Source organism: Helicoverpa zea, chromosome 25 (genome assembly GCF_022581195.2).
Source record: "Helicoverpa zea isolate HzStark_Cry1AcR chromosome 25, ilHelZeax1.1, whole genome shotgun sequence".
NCBI classification, from domain to species: domain Eukaryota; kingdom Metazoa; phylum Arthropoda; class Insecta; order Lepidoptera; family Noctuidae; genus Helicoverpa; species Helicoverpa zea.
Window position 1 is genome coordinate 2,455,312 of NC_061476.1, and position 23,976 is coordinate 2,479,287.

General features: G+C 36.4%; 1 protein-coding gene and 1 long non-coding RNA gene across 2 annotated transcripts in view; one reads left to right on the plus strand and one right to left on the minus strand.

Moving 5' to 3' along the window:
• The window catches only part of LOC124642671 (zinc finger protein 135-like), a 109,286-nt gene that overhangs the window by 81,251 nt on the left and 4,059 nt on the right, over positions 1-23,976 (minus strand). The window lies entirely within an intron of this gene.
• On the plus strand, positions 16,754-18,314 carry LOC124642674. The gene is made up of 2 exons (XR_006985804.1): positions 16,754-17,328; positions 17,614-18,314. It is a non-coding gene; the product is annotated as an uncharacterized LOC124642674 (long non-coding RNA).

The following is a 23,976-nucleotide window of genomic DNA, read 5'->3' on the forward strand; positions in this document are numbered from 1 at the left end:
GTGCGTTCGGCCATTTTTTTGTTTCTGTCCCTTTCTTACGCCAAAAAAGGTAGGCGTGTGTTTATGTGGGAGAGAGAGGGGAGATAAAAGAAAGCGCGCGGAAAGAGTTGGCGGTCGTTCGCGCTCCGGTTTAGTTCCGAACATTGCCGGTAGATGCGCTCGCGCCGCGGGAAAATTTCTTCCTGTTTTGAGTTCGCGCGCTCCTTTTTTAAGGAACTTTAGCTGCGCGTGAGTTTGTGTTTATGAATCATAATTATTTTAATTGCTGTTTTCTTGCGTTTTGATTGCTATCGTTAAAACGTATGGTGAATCATTGAAACAGCCTTTAGGTGCTGAAAAACACCTCTGTTGTTTTAGAGGATATTAACGAGATTAACAAAGAAAGTTTTCGATTATAGTTATTTTATGGTATATAACATTTTTTATACTTTATCACAATAAACATACAAAGGAGATGCAAAACTCCTTATTTACAAATATTGTTACTAATGATTGCTTAAAAAAAGCAAATAAAGCCTGTATGTGTTAAATAAATTAAACGAACATGGACAATCGATCTTTTCATGTTAAAACTAATCGATGGTCTATGTGCCATTTGTTTGTTCGTACAAGCTCTTTGTGAATTACAGCTTGGATGTCCATAAAATACTTAAAGAAATATTTTTTCAAAAATCTTCAGATGAGCACGAACCCATTTTCAAGGCATAAATCACAAATTATCATGTTGCAAAACATTTTGACCTATAGGCCGTCTCAAATCACCCAAATGGTTTATAAATTATAACCAAAAAAATCAGTGCATTGAAAAAAAAATATTTACGGTTATCCTTACACTACTAGTGATGTGCTACTGTCCATACAGCATCCCGTTTTGCATGCAAAAACTAGTTTCGGTTGCCCACACTATATCAAAAAAAATAACGCATTAATAACCACTCTAGCTCAGCCTATTTTTCATCCTAGACATATAAACAGCATTAAACTTGTAGCCTATAATATCTTCCTTATAACTTTACTTTTACATTCAAAAATAAACCTTAAGTTTTCAGTCTTAGAGTAGGTTTTACAAGTATATTTTCTAATGAATCTGTCGACCGATTGATTTAAAAGCTTGAAGCAGCTTTTAATTGATGCTTTTTCTCGGCATATTTATAGTGGACCTGTTAAGGTCTAGTACAATATTATTGGTTTATTATAATCGTTTTTTTTACCTGAGATCGGTTTAGTGTTGGTGAGACACGTAATAAAGTGAGTTTGTTTCACTTAATTTAAGTCGTTGACAACACTTTTTCCTGTCACATATTGAGTACTCGCGGTTCCCCAAGGATTCGCCTGCGTTTCGTGGGAACTTCATCCCGTAACTGGGTAAAAAGGAGCCGATGTCCTTTCTTAGGCTTTACACTATATGCGTACCCATTGAAATCTATTCAGTAGTTATGGGATCAAAGTGTCGACGGTAGCCAAACATAGTCATAAAGAGTGGTTCTACACAGATAGCCTAGAGCCGGAGAAAGGAGATAGGCTACTGTTCATCCGGCTGCAGAAGCAGTTCCTTCGGTAAGCGGGCAAAGCCACGGGTAACCCCTATATAAAATTGAAACCCTCTCCTTAAGAAGAAACAAGTTTATAACGATTTCTGACCGTGGTGCGACCCATGGGGAATGGGGAGATTTTTATGGTACCATCGTAGAAATAGCTTCCTAATTTGTCGGCCATGCTAGATAGGTTTTAGACCGTAAAGTAGAAAATAATTAATTCATATAAAGGACGAGTCTTAGTAAAAGTGTGACAATAATACGATGTGATTTGGGAAAATAAAGTTTGTTATGGGTTCTTTTACATAGCTGTAGAAATATTGCCAATTAATAAAATGACATTACCTATTTGTGCTTTGGGTGTTTAAATTCACTTTTACACGTTGACATTTACGTTTTTAATAGCTTGTTGGCGCCACAGACAACTGCTGTCAAAAATGTCATCTTTCTCATAAAGGTAATGCAATATTGAATTTCATATTTTGCTATCGAACCTCTAAATTAAATTTCATTTAAGTAGGCAGTTGCTCTATGTAAAACGCTAGTACCTACTCAGCTGCATCTGAATATGGTTGGACGTGATGCCGACTTCAAGTAAGTTGGGAAAAGGCTAGGCAAATGATGATATCATTTAGTCGTTCAATGTAATATTACAAAGCATTTTAAAAAGTATCGTGTAGTTAAACTTCAAAAGTATATACAGCAACGTATGGAAAGATATCTTAGGGTTTGTTGATGCTCTGAGTTGGTTCGCGGGAGTTACCGCGGTCCTGGTGAATAAAGAGCTCCAAAAGCAACAAAGGTTGGTTTTAGTCATCATCTGATACTCTCTCCAGCTGCATCTGCAGCTTGAGGGGTCATCTGATGTCCTCTCAAAAAAGGGATCTTTCTACATTGATCAGTCATTGTGTAGCTCGGTTTAAAGGAGAACTCATCCTCCGAGCCGTTTTCCCAACTATGTTGGGGTCGGCTTCCAGTCTAATCGGATGTAGCTGAGTACCAGTGCTTTACAAGGAGCGACTGCCCTGTCTGACCCCTATCTGATCTGATATTTAAGGGAGAACTAAAAATTTGATTAAACTACATTGTAAGCCCTCTCGGTGGTTATTGCAAATAACCTCGTTATTATAATCCAGTGTTATACAAAACAGTGTTACATAATAAAAAGTAAGCGGTGTGTGAGCTCAAAAGAAATATAATAACTTAGTGCAGAACTAGCATAACCAGTTCTCAAAGTATCGCGTCACAACACTTGGACATGCGTACCATTTTCTTATTAGATAACGAAGGTTTTTATGATGTGGGAATTCTTTTAGACCTTTTACCTTTTAACCATTCCCAAATTATAATTTGTCCTTGTGTTGATTTGCTTATTAGTGGTAGGAAATTGATGTTAATTGTGTAGGGCAATTATCAAAATTCGAAATTGGGAACGACCGTAAGGTCGTAGCTTTAAGCGAACTTAAATTTAATAGTGTTTGATGCTTAGACTTTTCCCGAATTAGGTACCTAAAAGATTGCTTACAAACTGTAAATTAAATTAGTCTATCGCCGAGTAACTTTATTTATACCTAGAGAACATTTTTTTTTAATGCTCATTATATTATTATTGTGAAAAATAAAATAAGAAAGGATATATAGCCTACTTTTAATCCATGTGTGGAAGGTAGTTCCCGTGGTGGATGGAACCGTGAAGAACAGCAAGTTTTCCATAAGTCCTAAATAAGATATTTTGAGTATTGAAACGAAAATCGGCGCCATATTACTTTACCGAAACTACAATAAGTTTCAGATGCAAATTACTAAACAAATTGACTTCACAAATATGGTCACAGATTTACAAACTTATCTGACAAAGGAATGTTGTGAAATAGATGATTGACTGGTCTTAGATCAATAAATAAAATATTAGTTATTATAATCGTGTAATGAATGACTGGACTGTTTGATTTTGATCTTGTTTTGTGTCTGTCTTGACCAAATGTAATTGTGATTTTAAAATCATCGATAAAACAAAAAGATCTTAAGTTTATACAACTCTAATTTTGTGAATCAACTTGTGAGGAAACTTACTTTATTTTCGTTCAGCTACACCCTTTAATATATACTTGTGGTTTAATCTTCATTAATATCGTATAATAGGCACCTTTTATTCCCGTTAGGAGTTAAGGAGTTTATTTTATTCAGTTACGGGAAGTAAATCTCGAATTCGTATGTGACATAAATAGGGAGGTATATTTAGAATGCTTTACCTGTAATAATTTCGAGAAATTGTTTTATTGAAGTGCAATTTTGATGCACACACATTTTATTTTCTAATTTAATAAATACTGCAATACAACCAAAACTCTACTAATGACGATACTATTTTTTACGCACACTACGATCTACAATAATCTAGTATAGCCTACAAGTTATGCCAGCCTATCCCCCCCTCTCCCCACCGCGAGTGACTCAGAGCTGCGCGCGAGCATGTTTTGCAACCAAAATTCTACCGGTTCGAGACAATGGCATTATTAGGCGTTAGACGCCATATTGTTTTTAAGTTGAAGCTGTTATGTCTTATGTAGTTTGCTTTATATATTTAGGTATCATTTTTGGTTACCTACTTAGATTTAGCATGAAATTGGTGGTAGATATTGACAGTTGTTGCACGTTTTCAGTAGTCTGAAATTCTGACAGCTACAGGACAGCTGTGTATTTATGCTACCTTCTTAGCCATGAAGGTATTGAATATTACATACTTAGGTTTTGCTTCTGAGTTGGCTAATAGTAACTCCACAACAGCCAAAAACAGTACAAAAGTAAAAATAACACTTATGCTCATGCGTAAGAAGTCGTGGTGGCTTAGTGGGTAAAGGACCAACCTCAAGTATGAGGGCACGGGTTCGATCCCAGGTCAGGCAAGTACCAATGCAACTTTTCTAAGTTTGTATGTACTTTCTAAGTATATCTTAGACACCATTGACTGTGTTTCGGATGGCACGTTAAACTGTAGGTCCCGGCTGTCAGTGAACATCCTTGGCAGTCGTTACGGGTAGTCAGAAGCCAGAAAGTCTGACACCAGTCTAACCAAGGGGTATCGGGTTGCCCGGGTTACTGGGTTGAGGAGGTCAGATAGGCAGTCGCTTCTTGTAAAGCACTGGTACTCAGCTGAATCCGGTTAGACTGGAAGCCGACCCTAACATGATTGGGAAAAGGCTCGGACGATGATGCTCATGCGTAAGACACCTATTGGATTACTTCACAGGGGGGAAGTTATTATGACGAAAACTACATTTGGTGAGAATACCAACTGATTCTATAGATGCAGATAAATTATACATTTCTATCATCACCAGCAACCTTTTACGGTCCCACTGAAGAACACAGGTCTCTTCTCTCACAGAGAAGGAATGAGCGTTAATCACCACGCTTGCTCAAGGCAGTTTGGACATGTCAGACTTTAAAGTCCAGGTTTACTTGAGATATTTTTCTTCACCACTCAGTCATTGGTGTAAAGGTACATTATAACGACGTAAAAGGTTATGTTTGAGTATTTTAAGGTTATGAAACTGGACAAAATATGGCGTAACTCGAGTATAACTAACAGAAATTCTACAATAATTAAAGCTGAAATCAGGCAGTAAACTACTGTCGTTTTGATCACCAACTACATCACTTTGGACATAAATTAGATGGGAGGAAAGTTGATGAAATACCACTATCTTCTGGCACTGAGCCAACTGTGAGTGACAACCGGGATAACAATGAGTGCAAATCTTTAATGTACTTGCGTAGAGAATGATTACCATCTTTGAAAATGTGGAGGTATGAGAGCAGAGAGTAAAGCTCATCATACCTCGCAGTAAAGGGAGGATCCTCCGCTACAAAAATATGTACCTTCTAATAACCTTAATAAAGTACATAGTTAAATACTTGATTATAAACGTGGTTTTAAAAAAGTACAGATTTTTTGGGCTTGGTGTAAACCATCGTCTAGGAAGGAAATAACCATCTCGAGGAAAAAATATAACCTTAAATATGATTATTTTTCCAAAAATGAAAATCCTGAGGCAAAATGGCCTTAAAAGTCTGAAGTCATGAATCCATGAAACAAACGATTCCTTCTTTGTGTGAGAAGAGGGATGTCCACTGCAGTGGGGGATTAAATTAAGCACAATATACAAACATCCGAATTGGTAAACTCCGCCTTTTTGAGAATTCGGTTAAAATGAAAAAAAAAAGGTACACCGTCTACCAAAATGAAAAACCACTAAGTATAAGATACGACAAATAAATCACACTAATCAATCAGGTACAAATTGCAATAGATCAGCAATAAAACCGGCGCCTACGCATGATCGTGACTCGTCCGATAGCGGCTAGCTTCGGAATTATATAACGTTTAGAAATGGCGCTGAAAGTTTTGGTTTTAATAGAAAAATATCTGTCCGTAGCAATTTTTTTGATGGCAGATGAGTAGAGAAAAAAGTCGTGGTGGCCTAGTGGGCAAAGAACCAACCACTCGAGTATGAGGGCGCGGGTTCGATTCCAGATCAGGCAAGTACCAATGCAACTTTTCTAAGTTTGTATGTACTTTCTAAGTATATCTTAGATACCAATGGCTTTGTTTCGGATGGCACGTTAAACTGTAGGTCCCGGCTGTCATTGAACATCCTTGGCAGTCGTTACGGGTAGTCAGAAGCCAGTAAGTCTAACCAAGGGGTATTGGGTTGCCTGGGTAACTGGGTTGAGGAGGTCAGATAGGCAGTCGCTTCTTGTAAAGCACTAGTACTCAGCTGAATCCGGTTAGACTGGAAGCCGACCCCAATATAGTTGGGAAAAGGCTCGGAAGATGATGAGTAGAGAAGTTAACTAGATTGTTATATATTACCTACCTATATATATTGAAAATGAAAAATATATTTTTTTATAAATCATCATCATTATCCTCCTGCCCTTATCCCAATTTTATTTGTGCCCTTATCCCAATTTTATTTGGGGTCGGCGCAGCATGTTTTCTCATTTTTTTATAAATACAGGTAGGTATTAGGTTGCCCTGGGTGACTGGGTTGAGGATGTCAGAAAGGCAGTAGCTCCTTGTAAAACGCTGGTACACAGCTTCAACCGGTAAGACTAGAAGCCGACAAAACATAGTTGGGAATAGGCAGATGATGACGATTTATCATTAAGGCAAGAAAGTAGTAATTTCTCCTAGATAAATACTCTTCAAATAGTAAAATTATCATGACACTTTGAGAGATCTGAATACTGATTTTTTTTCAGGACATGTATAGGAATACAGTTCCTACGAATCTCTAAAAAAAACATGTCTTTCGATAATTGCCTATACAGGTATAGTAAGTTCAACTCAGTCTTGCGCGCGGCCTTATGTGTGGGTAACCCTTGTACATATACAGTGACTTTGTGTGCGTGACAAGAGGTGCAGTCGGGTACAAATAAAGTTATTTAGGGGTTGTATAAGGCTGTTTAAAGAAAAACAGTTATTACGTAATTTAATGTTTATTTATTTATAATGATTCTGAATCGCTACTTGAAAAATAAATGATGAATTTTCAGATTCGCTACTCTCACCAAGGTCAATTATAAATTTTGACTCCATGTCAAAATGTCTATAGTATTTGGTTTTTCTTTTGTACATGTCTACAGGTATTACCCAACACCCCTTCATCAGTTTGAATTAAACGTTCATTTATGAGTTTCATTATTTCCGTCTTATTTTGGTCGACATTATGCGAAGCAATATAATTTTAAAAAATTCCCCATACATTTTGTTTACATTATTATACTAGATTATACGTCTTTTTACATTCTTAGTCCACACTTTTATTTATTGTCCGCGTACCCCGAGCTAGAAAATATGTAAGAAGTATTTAATTCATCTTAGATATTTCACCTCATTTATTTCTTAGATACTGTCAATGTCAATTTGAAAAAACGTATGAGAAAATAATGAAAAACTGTTAAATATAATAATAAAAAGCTTTGAATGTTTCATTTTTTGAAACGCTACCTGACTCCTTAAACATTTTCTCCGTGAAGAACTAGACATTTTCGTAAACGACTGTACCCATAACAAAAAGCGATAAGAACACGTCATCCTCGGACGACGTCACTGTCACACGAATGAAAGTTGTATATTTACAAGCCGACGCACACATAGGGCCGCGCGCAAATCTGAGTTGAACTATCTATAAAACAATATGTTTTATTTATTACATAACTGCCTCAATGATGTAGACACCTAAATCCATCACCTTTTACCATTTGAAAACGTACGATACACGCGGCTATAGTAAGGCGTGAAGGTACTTGCGCCTACGCAGTCGTGACCAGAGAGGAGGTACTGTTAGGTATTTACGATTTTAAATATTTGCTACTGATGTATCTCTCACGCTTTCTTTGGATGGGTGGGCGGGAAGTATTGGGGAGGATTTTGATGGTGAATAGATTTTATTGGGAATAAAAATATTTTTGGTAGAAGCGGAATGTTTATTAGAAGTATGTAATAGAGTAGTAACTGAGAGGTAAATCAAAATACTTTTTACTTAAAATAAAAATTTTAAGATGACATTGGTCTTTGCGATTACTTTTGGAGGATGGAAAACGTAACATTTTAATCTCTAGACATTTCTGGGTTTACGTAACTACAAGGATAACCTTTTTCTACGAATAGGTACTACCAATTACTTTAGGTGCATGCTAAAACCTGGGCTGTCTGCCTCTTTCCTGTACCGTTAGAAAATATACGGAAAACAAAATCCAAACCAACGAACATTTGAAAATACAACCTCGCATAAAACGAACCATGTTTTTGCCGAACTATCTACTAGCGAAGATCAAACGTTAAAACACATACATTACTGTGTATGCATACATACATTAAAACACTCACACAACTAGGGCACCGATGTATACGAACGTTCTAAAGAGCTGCGAAATATCGGCGGTGTTTATTTTAACTGGCTTGAAAGAAGGCAATCTGGTGTTTGTAAGGCTTGGTGCATACGTAATGACGGTTGCTATACCGTGATTTGGGGGAAGGAGGGGTAAAAGTAAATGGATACGTGAAGGTTTTTTGGATATTTAATTGAAAGGTTTAATAAAAAAGCCTAAGCTTATAATTTGGGCAGTAATCGTGTGTGTGGTATGATATGCCTATGTAAAGGAAATTCGGAAATATCCCAACTAACCTTAAGAACATTATGGTTTATTTGTTATGAACAATTCAATTATCTAACCGAATGAAACAAACCGAATAGACAGACATCGCACTAAAACTTTACTACATCAGAAATACCTACCAATTCAAGATCACCTTAAAATCAGTTGCCATGAAAACAAATTCCGACCATGTAAACTACTCCTAACTATCGAATTCTATTTTTAATGTTTAGATCGGTAACGCGAGATGCAATTTTATGCACAAAATTCAACCGTTCGCATGCTGCCGCCATTTTTCAATATTTAAATTTAGAACCAATTCGCAGGAAGCTCGCGTTCTATTTTCGAAATTTTATTTATTCCTAGGCGTGGTTTGGCCAGTCTTGTATCTGAATGAGTATGATTGAACATTCATTCTATGTATCTATACATATTTATAAGCTCTATGGTTGATCATTCGTCCGTCTAATTTTTTCGTGGGCGGCACTCAAATGAGGCGGAGTATTGTTTTATTTGTCTGTGGTTACATTAATAAGTAGGTTTTAAATAGATTTTAGATTCATTCGATTTGTGTGATGAATATTCGATTTAAGTATTCTGTTAGTGTTAGTCATTATTTTACATTAGTTTATTGGGAATTTAATTATACTACTATCAGGCAAGGTTCAGCCTTGCTAGCCATTATTCGATCAGTAGATGAATGACTATCAGATTGACACTCATTTCCTCAATAGGAAAGCTAACTATCTTTGTTAAGAACCTGAAACTAAGACAATGATCTTTATACAACAGATGAAAAAGATTTTAGAAACGTTCGGAAGGTAACCATGGCCAATCAATCATCTGCCTAGCTTTTTCCTAACTATGTAGGGATCAGCTTAGCCATGAGCTATGAGCTCCTTATTACATAATCTGTCCTGAAAAGCGTATAACGGCCAGTTTCTTCATCAAAAGTTAAAGTTATGGCTAAAGTAATGTCTAAAGTAAAAGTAACGGTTAAATTCAATTTTTCTATTAGTTTTGCTGTCACTTTAGCCTTGAAAAAACGAATTTGACCGTTACTTTGACTTTAGACATTACTTTAACTTTAACTTTTGATGAAGAAACTGGCCGTAAGAAGACTTAATTCATATATGAATATGTTTTTTTTTATGTTGCCTCAATTGTACACTAAGCTGGCGAGCTACGTTTTCCTCGGACGATATACAATAATGTACCTATGAACCTATTTGGTTCGCATAAGAAATAAACTATAAACGTAGGTATAAAGAGAAAGGAAAGAATTTATTACCACACTGACCGCGCATGCGTCTCAGTTCAGAATTAGATTTTAGTTTCTTCATTCGTTAAATTGTGCCATTTGAATATAAAAGTTAATGTACTTTGAAATGCTATTAAGATTGATAGATTTTTAGTTTCTTAAGCTAAGACCATTAATTTAATAATTGAATTATTTCAGTTCTTTTTCATTAACGGTTCACTTTTAATGTGACGGAAATAAATGGATAAAGATTGCATTGAATTTAGCTCATGAGATTTATTCAGCAGATTAGTTCTGTTAATGTTTTTTTTTTAATTGTTGATCCTGACTTAACCAAATCAAAAACCCAACGCAGCTCAAGACCGACCTTCTCAAAACGACTTTTTTTTCGAATTTTTATATAGAAAAATATAATTATTTTCGTAAGTATGTAGGCATAGATATGACTGTATAAGTTGAACCCATGACAAAAGCTAATCAAAAACTTATCTGAGGGCTACCTGACTGTAAAAAGTATCTCAATCTCATTTATTTTCTTCCCTGAAATTTTCATTGAAACACAAAACAATATAAACAAGCCAAAACAAAAGAATGACGCCACATATTCTTCAAGTTTGAACCATTACCTACCCCAAAACGCATTTGAGCGTGAATATAAAATGCATCCAGATTTAATAAACTGCCAGAGAGGAGCATCGGGAATGCAACGAGCGTTATTTTTAACAGATTTCAACCTTGAATTTTGTCGGTATTTTTGTATGCACTTACTGCACTTGGCTCACTTGCAATGTCTGGTTTTGTGTGTAAAAAAATAATGAAAGAAGCAATTTTCAGGTGACCATGAACGGTTTTTGGCGTAGTAATCCTTTTTTTAAGGCAGGACCTTTTTGTTTTAACTAATAATCTAATCACTGATGTTAAAAAAACACATGTGTAAAATCCCCAAAAGAATAAAAAATACCTAATATTTATATAATATATACTACTATACTAGTTTTGTTATGATCTAAAAACCTTTTATAGACATTGATTGATACAGAAAGGCTCTCAAATATTTAAATCATCGATTCAATAAACATCGATTTCCATTGACGCATTTGTACACAAAATGTCGATCATAATAGTCAGTGATCCATCAGTGTATGTCGAAATGCTCAGTCGCTGCCATTTTCTGTCGTTGGGCTATTACAATGCCTTTACCCCTACTGTTATATATAAAACCTGTCACTTTGCTTCTTACATTTAAAGCCAATCTTGAAACAATGGGTTTAGGAAGAAAGGAAATATTAAATTCATACAAAAGGTGTTAAAAAACATATTTCAAGTAAATTAGGTCAATGTCGCATAACTCATAATTTCAAGACAGTACCTAAGCTCATTTCTTTATGTGGTCACATCAAAGTAGGTATTAAAACTTTTATATCAATTTTTTACAAAGACATTTTTCCAACAAACTTTAAATAAAATAAGCGCAAACAACTACATCAAACGGCTTTCATTAAAATTGGCCTCCAAATTCAAAGATATAACTCCAAGAATGAATCATATTATGTATAAAACATTGTAACTAAGAAACTATATAAAACCCACTACCCAAATAGACGCACACTAATAAAAAAACCTTAAAAGCATACTACCATTAGACACACACATATAAAAAACACTCGAATACGTTAGAAGCACACATTTAAAAATCCTATCAAATGCACGCACACATGTGCGCGACGTCTCTGATTGGATCGCGCCCGCGCAGCGCAGATTTCAAAATATACGTTAATGTTCATTTTTCGACGTTCTATTTTTGTGTTCGCAAGTTTTTATCCCTTTTGTCGGCGGACCGAATGGTTTTGATACTTTCTAGGTCATTTAAAAAATTAATGAGACAAGGACTTTTTGATATTATTTTTTACATTAATGGCAAGTAATAATAATGTGTATGAGCCCCGCAGGGCATCTGAGGCGGATGACGGGGAGTAGCGACCCCGCGGGGCTATATATCCGAGTGTTCCAGGGAGAGTATACTATCCCCCATCTCCGGCCTGCCGGAGTGAAGCATGACGGGGGATAGGTCTCCCGCCTCTTGGCTTGCCTTCATCGGCCGGTCAGAGTGGAGTCGCTAGAGTAGGGTTAGCAGCCCGCTCGGAGGGTAGGTGCCTCGTGGTAAGTGGCGAGTGGGCCGGTGATGCTGGACCCACAGGGAGCGCGTGATCTGCGTTTAAAGTCCGTCGAGGTATCCTCACCCTTCAGCCGCTCATGTACCTGTTGCCCTCTTGTTGCTATTCAGTGACTGATTCCCGAGGGCCCAGTAAGTGAGTTGGCGAGTCTCCACCTGCCATTTTTACGTGTGCAAACATTGTTATCGGCAGGTGCCATAGTTCCCATAGTCTTCCCATTCCTGGTCTACTAACATCCCATCACAATAGCCCAAGTAGTTTTCCTCCATAGTTAGCAATAGTTTAGCACAGAACCGGGGATTGTCCTTGGGTACATTTCTATATAATCGTCGGTTTTGTGTCGCCATTTCAGTAAAGTTGTCTCAAAAGGGCTTCAGCGTGTTGGCTTCGGCCCCACGTTCGCCTTCCAAAAATCCGGGACTCTGTAGTCCCGTGGTCGGTTACGGTACGGAGACATACAAGATAATGTGTATGACAGTGTTAACGTGCAGATAGAAATAATTATTTTTAATTATAATAAATTACAGGTTAATCCACCTTATTTAAAGTAAACAACAATTAACAGCAATAAATTAATGAGACTAAGAGAATTATGACCTTTATGATTTTGTTTCATAATTGCTGTAGGAACATTACTTATCAGGTCACCGATTATTTTTTTGATTAAATAATATTTTAGGAAAATAATCCTTTATACTTAAGTACTGAATAATATCATTATAGTACATAGAATCGTAGTTAAACTAAAAACATATCAGGTACTGGTCAATTAAGAGTATCAAGCTAACCCATACCTACGCCATACTTCTTATCATCACTTCCTTTTCCTAAGCCGTAAACCAGCAACTATGTAAAACGTGTTAATTTTTAATATTAAAAGAGGACACGTAAACCGGATTACTGTTTTCTATTAATAAACAAGATTTCTAAGAAACACTGGCAGTTACACCTGCCAGCATAAATATATTATTAGACAATATTTATATTTATTTATTTATGAAATAAATCCAAGATGGTGGTGGTATTGCAAAGAATTTTCAAATGACAACGTTGTCATATAGTCTTTATAGCCGTATTTGCATAGAGGTTTTATTAAAAATGCATTTATGTTTGCAATCTTGTCTGCTTGTATTATGTTAATATTGCAAATTATGTCTTTTTCAATGGTAAGTGCGATTGCGAGTGTCGCTTTTAGTTATTTAACCTTTGGTAAAAATCTTTTCTTGTTGGTTTTATTTTATCAATCTTCATGTTTAGTTGTAAGGCTTCCTAAATAATTGTCACTTTGCTGGCTTAGTCTCGTGCAAATTGGTTATGCTTATTATTAAGTCTTCATTTTTTATGACCTTTCTACGTATTATTCAATGGATGAATTTTGAAAATTGGTACATATTACGGAAAAAAAAACATTGATTGAAAATTCAAAAAAATATTATAAATAAATATATTCCAAATAAATATTATTACAAAGATTTTTTTCTATTTTATTTTACGAAGAAAAAAAAACACATAAAAAGATCAAATCAAAAGTATCAAGACCTCTCACACTACATATCTCCTTTGTGTTTTTTGGCACGGCAGCCAAACATTGGTTTATGCGATGCATCCCGATACATGTGTGAGTGCAACTCGTACGCACACAAAACAAATCGTGCATGTGTGGGTGAGTTTGCTAAAACATTTACGCAAGGAAAACATACAACGTTTAGGATAATTGCTGATTTGTTTGTGATTTTATTAAGTGCATCTTGGACGCCATGACAGATTGGATTCGGGTACCATTTGGCCTAGAAATTATTGCGCAGATATTTCGTAAAATATTTTGTTTAGCAGTCTTAAGGCCATTTTATGAACGGTGAATAGAAAAGATGCCAGCTCAATAAAATACTGTTTGATAAACTTTTAAAGCTTAATTATTTTTTTTATAGATTTTCTATAATAAATTCTGTGGTGTTAAGGCAAAAGGGGATAAGTCAGAAATTGTGAAAAATGAGTTAATTACACAGTTGGGTACAAAATTTTACGAACTATCATGGTAAAAAGGAGATAAGTCAATATAATGTATTTTATTTCGTGAATCTCAAATAAAAAATACGAGTCTAGTCATAAATAGCAAAACCTAAAAAGTAAAAAAGAGTTTTGTCTAGTTATCTTCTTATTGCATACGTGATCCTTTACTTATAAAATTAGGTATAATGAGATAAGTCGACTTGTGCCTAAATTCATATTCGTCGTTCCGCGTTAGTTGCATTTCGCGCGCGAAGTTGACGTCTTTTTACTAGTGCAACGGTGCAAAAAATCCTAAAATTATGGTTTACGTGGGTAATTTGAGTGTTGAAACCTACAGAAATGAATAGGATTAACAAGTTCGATTTAACGTAAGTATGATGGATTTAAAACCTTAAAATCATGAGCTGATTCGGATCTGGAGGACAACCAGTATGGTTTCCGTAAAGGGCGTTCAACAGTTGACGCTATACTGCTTCCTCCACGCATGCGCGTGAGGGTCCTGGCGGTCCTGGCGGAGGAAGCAGTTGACCGGGGCGAGGTGGTTTTGGCGGTGTCGCATGACATCGCTAACGCGTTCAACACCCTGCCCTGTAATATCATAAAGGAGGCGCTCCGTTATCATGGAGTGCCAGGGTACCTCCGTCGCATAATCGGGGCCTATTTATCCGAAAGAGCTGTCGTGTACCCGGGTCGAGAAGGATGGAGTCGTCAGAACATCTCTTCCTCAGGGGTCGATTCTCGGCCCTCTCCTGTGGAACCTTGGCTACGATTGGGTCCTGCGCGGTGCGCTTCTCCACGGCGTCAGCGTGATATGCTACGCTGACGACACGCTAGTCACAGCACATGGGTAGGCGTACCGGCAGGCGGCCATTTGGGCCACAGCCAGTGTCGCGCAGGTCATGGGTAGGTCTTGGCCTCGAAGTGGCCTTGCACAAATCCGAGGCCCTTTGCTTCCATGGGCCAAGGAAGAAGCCACCTCCGGGGTCCAGTATCGTGGTGGGAGGGGTTACCATCGCTGTGGAGCCGACAATGAAATACCTGGGACTCGTTCTCGAAAGTCGTTGGGACTTCGGGCCACACTTCCAGCGGCTCGCTTCTCGGTTGATGGTCGCAGCTACAGCGCTCTCACGCTTATTGCCCAACCTCAGGTGACCCAATACCTCCTGCCGGAGGCTCTATATGGGGGTCGTGCGGGCGATGGTGCTTTACGCCGCGCCAGTATGGGCGAACACCCTGACGGCCCGCAACCTTGCAGTGCTGCGAAGACCACAGCGAGCGATGGCCATCAGGGTTATAAGAGGATACCGCACGATCTCCTTCGAAGCTGCATGCCTCCTAGCCGGATCCCGGGACTTCGAGACCGACAGCCCTCACGTCACTCTATACATGGCGCGAGGAAGCGGTGGGGCGGGCCGAGCGCCTCGTGCCTCAGCAAGTTGAGGTGCGCAGGGCAGACCTCGGCCAAGATCTCATTGCGGAATGGGAGCAGCGACTTGCGCGACCCACGGCAGGGCACGCCGCTCTCGCGGCGGTAAGGCCCATACTGAAGGAGTGGCTGGAGGGACGCCACGGCGCCTTCAGCTTCCGGCTGACACAGGTCCTTACCGGACATGGGTGTTTCGGAAAGTTCCTGTGTCGCATCGGTCGGGAGCCCACGCCCGAATGCCACCACTGTGGCATCTGGGGCAACGCAGCGCCGTGACCTAGCGGCAGCAGTAGACGCTGCGGGAAGTCTTTCGCTGCCGGCTGTCGTGTCCTGCATGGTCGGCAGCGAAGATGGATGGAACGCCGTCGTCTTCTTTTGTGAGGATGTGATGGTTTTAAAGGAGGCGGCGGAAAGGGAGAGAGAAGCTTCGCTTCCTCTCTCCCCGCCCGCAGCAGACGTGGAGGACGTCGCAGGCTGACTGATCTCCGGCCACCATAGGGCGCGGCCTGCGGTCGACAGACTAGGGGCGTCTGTCGTCCGATCAGAAACAGGCCTCGAAACGGTGGCGTTGTGTTGCGAGCGCCTCTTTTAGTGGAGCTTGCTGTGGCCGCTGGGTGACGGCCACAGCGGATGACGAGGCCCGCCTTTGAACATCTGGGGGGCCAATACCTGTCGGGGGTGCGGAAGAATGCTTTGGCGATACCCGTGCCCTCGACAATAGGTAATTGAAGGCAATACTGGGTGGGTTTTTAGCCGGTAAGAGTTCGGCACACCCCCTCCACCCACCCCAGGTGGAGGGAAGTCCATGAGGATTTCCCCCCTGCCAAAAAAAAAGGTATATACGTAAATAATAATAGCAAATAAAGAGACGAGTCGTTCTAGGATTTTTTTTTTAATTTGTACCGTGTTATGGAAAAAGGAGATATGTCAGTTATTTTAATAATTAAGAAATAAAAATACTTTTTGGGTACATATAAAAGACGACTAAATTAATAAATGAATATTAAAACAGAGTTGTGTTAATTATTTCTATACACTTTTGATTAAACTGCATTTTTATTACAAAACAAACACGCGTTTTTTTGATTAGCCCCTGGTGAAAAGTTGTGTTTTTTGACTCATCCCCTTTTGCCTTAACACCACAGAATTAACTGTTGAATAATATTTTGTTATTTGGCTCGTTCTCATAATGAAGGAATTTTGGTTGGCGCGAATCATAGCTCATTAGTTTCTAAATATTTTTAATTTATTTTAAATCTAAAATGACTTAACAATTGGATTTTATATGGGCACTGAAATTCAGATAGATTCGATAATATCTTTTTGTAGAAAAATGCCTCAACATGAGCAAAATTGTCATTTTCCTGTGGGGCGATTTTCCAAAAAGCAAGTTTTCTACCGACATAATGCGTAAAGTTAATACATAAATAAATCAATCAATACCTAATCACAGTAACAATTAGTCAAACTTTGCTAAAACTTAAAAAAAAGTTTCGTGGCTCCCTATTTTTTGACGATTTTTAATCATAGAATAGGGGCGACAAGAATTGTGTATCACATTCCTGTCAGCTAAAAACATGTCAAGAATACCTATAAATTGAATTGTGACAGCTGTCGCCAGATTTCTATAACAAAGTAGGTAGTTAGGTAAGCTCATTGCCGCTTATAGTTCCGCGTAACAGCCAATCAGACAGTCGCGACGAAGCTCTCATCGACCGTTAACGCGTTCGGGACAGACAACTTCTCACTTGTATGGTAAGTATTTACGTAAACAATATTTGGATTTCATATATACTTTTTATTATTTTAAATAATACACCAAGGGTAAATATTTCATGAAGTACTGAAATGTCATTCAAAGTCAGCGTTTTTGTGTTTTTTGTGAATAACCTCAAAATTATCACTTTCCTGCATATCACTTGTCTGGATCTGTGTACACAGGAAAATGATGACGTTACAGAAAAGTGATAGATTTACTTTGATTTCTATTTTTTTTCTTAACATTTTACATTTTAATCCGTTGAGGCCTTGTTTCCACAGAAACCAAAATGTCACAACCTAAGAAAAAAAAGACCAGGGAAGAAGTACTAGCACAAAACAAAAAAAAATAAAGAAAACATTATGGAAGAATGAAAAATGATCCACAGAAGTTAGGTTCTTTGAAAGAAAAGAAAAAAACAGTATTAGGTAATTAAAGTCAAGAAGTACGTACAGGAAAGATAAAAAATAATATCCGAGAAGACTCGAGACAAGAGAAAGACTCGAAACTGATTCTGATGATTGTTATTGTATTATCTGTGGATTGTTACATGAAGAAGACACAACAGGTCAAGATTGGATCAAATGCATGCAATATGTCATCAATGGGCGCAATGTAACTGCATCAAAACGGAAATAGTATCGTTCAATTGTCCTGCCTGGTTATTGGATAAAGACTATGCAATGCAAACTTAAACCGACCTATGTACTTAGAGAATTTTTGACTGATTATTATAAAAAAAGCACTGTAATTATAAACGCCATTCTAATATTTAAGGCTGTTTAAAGTACTACCTGAAAAAAGGCAGCTGATTATTTTGTATAACGTATTCATTTCAGAGAATGGGTTGATTTTATTCATCTCTTTAAGACAAATTTAGACTATTAACTTACAGACTTGTTTAAAACAGACTATCATTATTTATTGTGCCTTACTATTAAAATTTTGTAATTCATTGTTTTTAAATAAAAAATAAATCTGATAATTTGTGTTTGATAATCTCACTTTCCTGGTTTTTTCTCACTTTTCAGGCAGTAAAATAACATTAATATCTTAAAATTGTTAACGGTTTTTAATAAATATATTAAATATATAAAGTGAATAATTTACACGTCACTTATTATGCATTTTTATACATATTTCATGTTTATTTTCATTTTCCTGTGCCATATATCATTTGCCAGTCTTGATTTTTTTTTTAAAGACCTATAATTTAATTATTTACCAATATTTTGTCTGACCCGCAAAACCTGTGCTTATTTATGTAACAATCTTGACTTCTGGCCACTTAGCATAGTCAATTTTAGAAAAAAAGCATGGGACTAATAATGTTCCGTTAAAATTCCTTCATAATAAGAACTACCCATTTACCAATCAATCAAATCCAATCAACGATAAAAAAAATATATATTTTTTACTACACCTTACTATTACATCAAATAAATGACAATCAAGGTCTAAAGCACCCTTTGCCTTCTTTTGACAAAAAACGGACGGTTACCCATCTCAAAACTTACCGCGGCAAGCACAGCCAAAACATTCGAATATTACATAAACATTTCTACAGTACAATTTCCGACTACAAAAGCATGTGTACCATAAAAATGTATGATTAACAACGCCATGGGCATATTTACAAACTCAAGTTTCTCTACTATTGTATCGTTTTTCCTATAATCGTCATGTTAGTGGGTAGTGTCATAACATCTATTGTTCTAGACTATTGTTTTAGCTCTTATAAAACAGACGGATTTCGAAAATTGGTACTTTAATGACTGGTTAGTGGGTTGTTGTGGTTGAAAAGATTTTTGTATTTTTTGCGAAAATTATTGGCTAAAGGCTCGGGAGATGATGATTAATATTTCTTTCAGATAATAAACATGTGGGAGTTCAAATCTGCCCTGGGGGTATGTAAATATTTCAGTCCGTACGGACTCCAAATAAGTTTCTATCAAGTGCGAGAGGGATCTTATAGGCATTTTTAAATGAAAAATTACAGTTTAAAGTTAAAATCTGAACTGACTCCTTATTAAATCTCTTATTAACTTTAAACAAAAACTTCATTGCCCTCCCGCAAAACTATCATCATCGCTACAATTTTAATAGCACTGTTTTTCTCCAAGAAAAAGCAGCCTGTATTTAAATCGGCCGCCTACTAAGTTGCGCAGGCGCATCGCATTTTTCTAACTGTATTACAAGCTTCGATATGTATCAGGTGACCGGCTAACTGTTACTTCACTGGACGATAGATTTTGAATAGTTAAAAAGTCAGGTAGATTGAGTACAAGGATTTCGAAGCTACAGTGTCTAGATTTGAAAAAGAAGATTTTTGTTTGTTTTTTCGTTTTTTGGTTTACATTAAGCTATTGTGGTAGAAAACATCGTACAGAAACTTTCTGAAAAATCAAAAATTTATTTGATGGAGCAAAACTGGTGGTCAATGCTAGCAATCATGTTAACGTTGATGAAGGTAAAGCTATGTAATGATGGTGTAAATATCTCCCTGAAAAAGTGTTTTTTTCGGAAATAGGACCTACTTAGATAGTAGCCAAATTTTTATGACAAAGTTGAAGAAAAAAAGGCAGGCTTTCGTTACAGATATTTTGACGAAATCACGAAAAAAATTATAGTGTTGAAAACAATTTGTACTTCAGTCCGTTTGGAAAAATATATTCCAAACGTTCCATACATTTTAATAAACCCTGCGCATTAGCTGTCAAGACGATGCAAAAATGTTTCCTTGATATAAAAAGCATCGCATCTACAACGATATAGTATAGCTTCTAGTGGACGTAAATAATCCGAGGATGTTGGATAAAGTCCAAGAAAATCTGGTTAAAGCGTAAAACATCTGTATGGGGTACGATTTACACAATTTCTATGTTCCTTGTCCGACGGGATTGGAATAACTTCGATAGTTGATACTATCCAGTCGCGGTGAGAATCTTTATCTTTTATGTAGGACAGCGGGTTTTGAAGATGGCTGCGTTTTAGAAGTTATGTGGTTCAGAGACCAACCAAGGCTGCTCTTACTAGGTCTGTGGATGGTCATTATGGAGAATTAAAAAGCATGTAATTGAGCGTCTATACCAAACTGCTTAGACATATTAACAATATGACTGGAACAACTACTTTTGAGATGATGACAAAAAAAAAAGTAAGGTAGAAGAAGACATGTCACGCAGGGGATAAGGCCCAGTGATGAATATAGAATCTTATTTTTTTTATTTATTTTCAAACTGTGTTATTTACACTTAAGTGAGTTGATATTGTAAGAGGTTTTGGGTAGGTGTTTTTAATAACCAAGCTTTAATTACGTTTAATGTAGCTTTATTTAACATTTAATAAAGCTATTGATTATTAAGTTATAAACCTAAGCTTTAGACCAGCCTTTCTCTACACTTGTTTGAAATAAACCTATATAAAACCCATAATTTGCCTTCTAGCGATGAAGCAAACCATCGTGACAAACTATACACGTTTTATAATCAATTGTTACCGTGTAATTTTGTAAACTGGGATTAATGGAGCGGCCATGATACGAGACGGTGTATCACTATTGCTTACACAATTAAATATTTCACATAAGTTTCTAGAAACGGTTACACCCACGTCCCAAAATAGCCTACTACCTAAGGTAACTTTCTATGCTTTTCTTTTTTTTTCTCTGTCTCTTTTTACCTGGACAAAAATGGCTTTATGTAATTTGGATGTACCTATAAGTTTGAGGGTTAATACATAAGTATTACAGTCAAGATTCAGGAAAAACTGAATGAATTAACTGTGTTTATTCATACAAAAGGGAATTTCCACTGAGTCTTAAGATATTGTTGTAAGATTTTTATTTCGGAATCAGTTAGTACTGACTTTACAAAACATAAATCAATAAAAATCTTTCGGATTAAAAAGCTTCTTTGACTCGGTATTATAAAAACATAATAGGACATCGGCATAATGGTATTATTCGATTTATTGTCTTCATACTAGGTAGTATTTCTACCTAGCAATAGCTTTTCATATTAGGTAAGTTAACTTGACACTACGTAAGTACTACAATAATTATTTTAAACTTTATTGTTTAAAACTTTCCAGTTAACTGGTGGAGTCATAAACCAGCTATGCTCACATAACCTCATGGCTACTTAAAGTCGTTTTCAGTTAAGTTTTATGTCCAACAGTGACCAATGTTGGTCACACTTCTTCAAGTTAAATGTTTGGCCAATGTATTGTTTGTCATAGTTTGGACCAATATATTGTGATTGTGTAGATCGCAGTTTCCAAATGTTGTTTTATTTTTTCATTTAAACCTAAGCTTATGAAAATCAACCAAAATGTTGGTGATAAAAATTAGAACTGTTCGGTTCAAATTATGTGTAACGTAATTGAAAATATGAGAAGTTATAAAAATTTAACGTCTGAACTTAAACTAAATTACATAAAATTACATTTAGTAAGATTACTTATAACTAAGCTCTGAACTAAATTCACAACTTAATATAATTTTAGTGTAATGTTTGCGTGGAAAAATGCAGGAAGTTAACATAGTCTAGATTATCAGCTAACTTAGATCTAGCCAGACCTGTATAAAGCCTATTAGAGTTAGCCATTTCAATAGTACTTATGGTTTTAGATTCACTCTGTGTGGCCTATTTGCATGTTAAAAATGGTGCATGGCAGTGTTGAGCCAAGTTCAAATTAATTATCAATTTATTTCAATGTACAAAATTATACAAGAAGTATGAATCGGGTACAAAATTCTTTTTTTAACTGTCTCCCCAAAAAGGAGGTTCTCAATTCGGATGTTTTTATTTTTATGAGAACAATTATTTTTTTTTGTTTCGTATTGCCTTCATTATTTTGAGATAACTCCATTTTTGATCTTAACCACCGAATTAAATATTCAGGACAGTCCTGAATTTTTACAAACTAAATTATTACATACATCAGTATGAAGGTAATATAGTATTAGAAGTAGAATAGTAAGTTTGTATATAAATGTATTTTAAAGATTCAATTAATAAATAAATAGGACGGTCCTTAATTGTATATTTTTAATGATAATATAAATCATGATTACTCCATCTAAAAATTTTCTCAACCATCTCAGCTAATAAATTCAAAAAGCTTCTATAAAACTATATCACTTCTAATAGAGTCTATCTTGTTAGAAATTTATCGGTCACACCGCAAAATTTCTTAACATTTTAAGTTTAGCATAAAATACAGTATACTTACGAGCCTTATAAACTTACTCTACTTAACTAAGTTGCACCGTTGGCTGGGTGATTAAAGAGCCTGCTATTTTTATCAAGAAATCTCTATTCGATTCTTGGTAACATTAAGTACAACATTTTTCCTGACTACAGAGTCGGCCTTATTGAAATGTATGTAAATTTGTATATAAATTGAGCTGCTTGATACGTTTTTGCTTGTTCCCATTGTTGAGAGATGATGGCATTTTTATACGTCAAAATTAATAACATTATTTTTATGAATATTTTTTTTTACTTGGCGCATTTTCCATGATGCCTTTTATTAGGTACATTTTATTACTTTACATGCATATGAATATTAAAAATGTTTATATGAAGTGGGTATCACAAGTAGAACTAGTTTAAAGAAATACTTTTAAAAAGTTTAATTCCAAATGTCAATCGATCTGAAACTTTCTTGATCTTTAACTTTCGGAGAAAATTTGAACTAATTTAATTTAACAATTGTTTTTAGAACTGAACTATACTTACCCAACTAAATCCAATCAGGTAAAGAGCATTAAATATCGACAATATACATTCTAATAGGCGGTCATGACATAAATCCTTCCCGGATCCCGTGTGACAGTGGTCACAGTCCCAAACTCCACCACGTATGCATACAACGTACTTTAAACAACTTATTGCCTTTAAAATGGCGTTACGTAACGACTCCTGCGCATGTGTGCGTGCGCGACGCGTGTGTGCGAGACTGCGCATGCGATTTTCATTGCGTTAGAATTTTTCCATTTATTTATTATTTGTTTTTATTGTTTAAAATGGTGTATTGAGGAAAATCGTGGTGTTGGCTTGTAAAGCTGTTTATTTTATTTTATTTTGATATGCAATAAGGTTAACTGTTTAGTTCAGAAGGAAAAATATATTGATTTAACTTAATTAAATGAACACATAATTTCTACATGGAATTTTTTGACAGAAAAAAATCTGGACGGACCGATCGCCTCGTGCTTCTGGTACTATCTACGATCTCCTCTCAAAATTAAAAATCTGCTTTTTTAAAAAGCTAATAATTCAGTAACTACATTTTCTTGTTATAGATTTTTACACAGCCGCACTGCCAGTAGCAGGGTTGTATTTTTACACAGCCGCACTGCCAGTAGCAGGGTTGTATTTTTACACAGCCGCACTGCCAGTAGCAGGGTTGTATTTTTACACAGCCGCACTGCCAGTAGCAGGGTTGTATTTTTACACAGCCGCACTGCCAGTAGCAGGGTTGTATTTTTACACAGCCGCACTGCCAGTAGCAGGGTTGTATTTTGGTGTATCTAAATGAATAAAGACAAAACAGTTTTTGTTTGTAAGGACTCCGAAACTACTGAATCGATATGAAAAATTCCTTCAGTGTTGAAAAGCTATGGAAGACTACATATA